Source organism: Miniopterus natalensis, chromosome 19, assembly GCF_054644295.1.
Source record: "Miniopterus natalensis isolate mMinNat1 chromosome 19, mMinNat1.hap1, whole genome shotgun sequence".
Lineage (NCBI taxonomy): Eukaryota > Metazoa > Chordata > Mammalia > Chiroptera > Miniopteridae > Miniopterus > Miniopterus natalensis.
This window is the reverse complement of record NC_142099.1, coordinates 3,430,887-3,436,255: the sequence shown is the minus strand read 5'-3', so window position 1 is coordinate 3,436,255 and position 5,369 is coordinate 3,430,887.

Genomic DNA, 5,369 nt, shown 5'->3' with positions numbered 1-5,369 from the left:
AAGTAGGAAACAATAAAGACTGACTCAGCCTTTGTCATGCGGAGTCTCTCTCATCACGACTGTAGAGACAAGGATATATGGATTTATTTAAAAACACTTGAGTGCAAGAAGAAACTCAGAAATTTAAGTGGGACTGAAATGTTTCTGGAAGGAGAAGGCAAGTGTTCAGCCTTCACAAATATGGAGAACTTGGCCAGTAAAGAGAAGAGACGGGAGGGGGCCCCGGAGTGAGAGGGCCCCGTGCAGACACGAGCCAGGCCATGGCCCTGCGAGACAGCAAGGCGGCGCAAGTCCCCATTCTGGGACTATTCTTATGAGAAAGTATTTCAATTCAAATTTGAAAATATTCAGGAATTTATTTTAAATGTACATTTACTTAAAAATACTTTAAAGTTCAAATTTAAAATGTTAGAATTTGGTACTTTTTCTGTGCCATTGGCTTCATCTACCTCTTGGAGGACTCCTAACAGAGCTCATTTTCACACTTGTAATTATAAATCAGTGTAAATTGATCCAGTAAGTAATATGAAATATAGGATGAATCAAAATAATTAGGCCTAGAAATTGACCAGCAAATTTGACTTCTCTTCCCACTTTTCTACTGAAACTGTGTGCAAAGCTCCCTAATGACTTTCTCACCCAATATCTAGTGGCTTCTTTTGAATTATCATTAGAAAAATTACTATTTGGCCTTTTGCAGAATGTTTGCCAAACTCCGCTCTAGAAACTTGGCACCCCCTTGAAATACCCACCCCTTAAATCTGGGTGGGTTTCTGACTTACTCATAACCAATAGAATGTGCCAGACGTGATGCAGCATGATCCCCAAGGTCAAGTAAGAAAGACTATGCAGCACTCACGTTGCGCACTGAAACACTCATGCTGACGTCCTGAGGCTGCCATCTTGAGAGGGAGCCCAAACTTACGCACACGGGAAAACACAGGGGGAAGGGTCCCGACTCAGTGGTGATGGGAGAGGAATAGCTGTTAATGTTCTGCTTCTTGGTTTTATTGATGGTTATATGACTATGCACTTAGGAAAACTGAGTGAGTTGCATTTATGTGTCTTGTAAACTGTGTTCAATATTATACTTCCATTTTGAAAGTGCCTGTTTTTAGACACCCATTATCTGTAGTTACAACAACATTAAGTGAAATATGCCTCTCTGTGCAGAGGTGAAAAAGTTAAATAATATAAAAAAGGTTCGAAAGAGAAGGGGCAGGAAAGATCATGGAATGCAATCATAATTTCATATACATGGAGCATTTGACATCCCAAGATGGTGAACATCACACACAGTGTCACGGTGCAGTCTAGGAGCTGAATTAGGTGGTTTTAGAACTCCTCGTTGAGCATTCTGTTCACAGTGCCTAGTTGTACGGTCATCAATAAAAATATGTCGCTTGTTCTTGACTCTATTGCATTATGAAAATAATCTATGAATATTAACGATCTCTTAACTACTCTACCACAGTCTCTAGCTTCTGAGCATCCTTATATTTATGCTTCTGGTTCTTGTAACAACAGCCTGAATCTTTTTTATTCACTGCTGACCTAGCAAGTTTCTGGCAGTTTTGACTTCAGAAGACCCTTTAGATCTTAGAGACCTTTTAAGTATCTATGCTTAAGAGGTCCTCTAGCTCTGCTGAAAAGTCACAGTCTCTGGGCTGTTTCCCATTAAAGGGGTGTAAAAGCTTCCATTTCAGCCTGTTCCTTCTCTGCAGGCACCAGGGCTTATTAGGTATTTTTCCTAGCACATAAGACAGGACTTCATCACACTGCATCCCACTGGGTACAAAGATGTTCTTAGGTTTCCAGAGAGAAGTGCCTTTTGCAATGATTCCTCTGCCCTTTTTCTCGTTTCTAGGTCACTTTCAACTTTTTCTTTACAATGCACGGAGATTAATCAGTCAGCTTCTAGATGACTACGTACTATTAATCAGAACAGCTCCAGCCGGCTTCTGCGCTGCAGTTGTCTGCTAGCTGCTCACTGTTCCCTTTGACTCAATACCATCCCTTCTCATCTCCAGGCTAGTTAGCATTTTATGATGTTGTTATATTAGAACTCGGCAGTTTAATTTGTCTACCTTTATGATTTTGATATTTTTCATGACTAAAAGTAACATCTACCCAGTATAAAAAAATTGGGGCTGGGTCGGTGTGGCTCAGTTGGTTGGAGAATCATTGCCCCATATACTGAAAGGTTTGGGGTTCAATTCCTGGTCAAGACACATTGCTGGGTTGCAGGCACATATAGGAGGCAACTGATCAATGTCTCTCTCTCACATCGATGTTTCTCTCTCTCTCCCATGGAATTAACAACTCTGTTCCTTGTGCTCCAGGGCATGTGCCTATTTCTTTGGTGATATTTTGTCTGGCCACAGCCTAAAAGGTATTGGGGTATGCCCCCCTGGTCAGTAAACAAAGCCTCTTACCTGTAGAGAGTTGGGGACCTAAGGAAATTTTAAGTCTAGAATATTTAGTCTTTTTCATGAAGATACATCGCACTTTGGTAATACATCTATCTCAAAAGTGTTGCTAGTTTTTATCTCTGATTCTAGTCAGCTGTGTGACTATAGCCAAACTCACAGTTCTTCCTAAGATACACCCCCCCCCCCCCTTTCTAGACTCAGTGTAGGTTCTGCCAACATATCAGGCATCCGTGAGACCACAACTGTGCACTTTCATCTTCAATAAATTTTGTCCAAATGAAAGGATTTCCTGAGGGCCACTTAATAAAATCAGACTTTAGGAAAGTTTTGACATTTACGCCTCTGATTTGGTCTTTGTCCATCAGCTCGTGTGGGTTGTGTTTCAGTTCCCAGGAGCACCCCCAAGAACCGGAGGGATGTTGGGAGGCGTCACCGCTGGCCCACTTTGAGGCTTCCACAAACAGTCTGCTCCGTTTACACGGCAAAAGTGTCTGCGGGGTGGCGAACCCCAAAGCGGGTTTGCTCAAGGAGTAGCAGGAACTTTGCCTGCTGCTTACTGCTGCAGCTGCCGCGTGAAGGAGCGGATGCGGGGCCTCTACCCCGCAGGCACGGAGGGGAGGCCAAGAGCGCCAGCCAAGCAGGTGGGAGGCCTGTTGGAGGGGCCTCTGCTGCAGGTTCCTTTCTGGGTATCTTCCCTCCGCAGAAGGTCCCTTTCCTGCCAAAACCCGAGCCATCATTTGTCATGCAAATGACCCACTTCTGAAAGCAGAGGAGGAGAAGACAATGACACCTGGAGCCGGCGCTCAGCAAAGGCCGGAGCTAACGCAGAGCCTGTTGGAAGATGCACAGGTGCTCGCCTCCTGCAGCTTTACTGAGGAAATAAACCATCGGGCAGGGAGCCACAGGTGTTTGTGTCAGCCTTTTGCTTTCTTTTTTTTGCTTTTTAACTATCCAGTGGCATCTTAGGCTGACAGAGACTGCACTTTCATGGCTTTGTTGCCCTATAAATCTCTTTTGTGGAACAAGAAATTGAAATAGAATGGAATTTTGACCATGGAGATATTGTAGGAGGGTGGCCCTTACAAAATGACTAATTCCTCACTTCTGTGCGTTAAAATACATTCTCAGATGGTCAACTTGGTGGCAGAGATTTGGAAAAAATCAGGCTAACCCTAAATAAATGAGCTCGTTACCAGTAAATAGCGTTTCTTTATTCCTCACGAGTCAATGTGCGAGCCAGCTTTGAGCCTGGTATCCATATTATGCTAATTCTTTCATCAAGCTGCTGTTTTCAGCTCTGCCAAGTCTCCAGAAATCCTTCAAGCTGTGCCTCTCCCCAACATCCCACCTCTGAAATAGATGCCGAAGTCTCTGAACAGTCTGTGGGCACCGGGAACGCCCTGATTTCTCCCTGACACAGTGTCCAGGAGCTTAAGTGTTCATCCACTCAGGGTTGTTTTTAGTCCAGTTATTCAGCAGGGACAGGAGCTCTCCTTTGGGAACTTCTCTGCATCTTCAAAAGCCTGAAGCTTCATGTTGGCCCATGTCATCCCAGAGCAGGCACATGGAGCAGGAGAATGTGGTGTTGAGAAGAAAGTATTGTTCTTTTTGGGATTGTTCTCTTTTTATCTATAGTCCCTTCTCTCCCCGGGACCCAGATATAGGTCCAAGATAGTTAGATGGACTCTAGTAGCAGCCAGCGTGCTTCTCAAGATCCTTGTCTGAGGACCTCAATTTTGTTATAAGGTCAAGGTCTTCATCCCTGGGTCCTGCCTCCCTGAGGACAAGTTCCTTCATGAGATGCTCCTTAATCCCCTGAAAATATGCTCCTCTAGAGCCATCCTACCAGTTTGCCAGTTCTATCTAAAATCCAACATCAGTTCATAAACCCACATGTATTTATGAAATCTCTACCACTGACTAAGCACCTCAGATGAGTTGAGAACTACTTACTAAAAATTATCCAGTGACATTTATTTGCTGAAAAAGTATTGTCCTGCATGGCTGTAGCAACAGAATCCAGTATGGTGATTACCACTGGGGAGGGGGGAGTGGGCAGGAGAGGGTGCAGGGAGGGTACTTGGTGATGGAAGGAGACTTGACTTGGGGTGGTCAACACACAATACAGTATACAGATGATGAATTATAGACTTGTACCCCTGAAGCCTATACAGTTTTATTAACTGATTTCACCCCAATAAATTCAAGTTTTTAAAAAAGAAAAAGAATCCACAAAGAATTTATTTAATCACTTTTTAGCAAAAAAGAAAACAAAAAACTAGACATAACAATGAAGTAACATTTGCTCCGAACATCATGTCTGAGCTCACCGGTGGTGTGGTGCAGGGACGGCAGTGCGTGCTGTTGACATTTTCTGAGTGTCGCCTGTGTCAGAGCTCCCGCCCCCCGCCCCGCCTGCCCGCCCGCTGTTCTCCGAGGAACGGGGGCTCTCAGCGCGCTCACCGTGCTCTCCCACCCACCCTCTCGCCGCCTCGCCACCCCCGCGCACCCGTGCCCGCTCCCTTCCTGCACGTGGTGAGTAGTGGCTTCAGAAACGTTTGCAAACAGCTGTCATAGGCAGCCTGAACTCACTCCAGGATGTGAGGATACTTCACACCTACCCAAATGGCTTTTGAAAGGGTCTGCTGAGCCTCGGAGACAAAGGGAACGCCGTGTGCTGCACGGGTGTGTGTCACTTCCAGGCAGCTGTCCCCGCGGCTCAGCGAATGTGGGACAAAGTTGGGCACGTGCTCTTAGAATCCACCAAGGAGAGAACAGAGAATAAGTTTCCCACTAATCCTTTCTTATTATTTCTCTGTATTGTAACATGTTCGCAGAATAATAGTTAGGATGCCATTCTCATATCCATCAAATAAAATGTCCACTTTCCCCTCTCCTCTTTTTTTGGTCAATAATGAGAAACAGTGTAGATCTTGG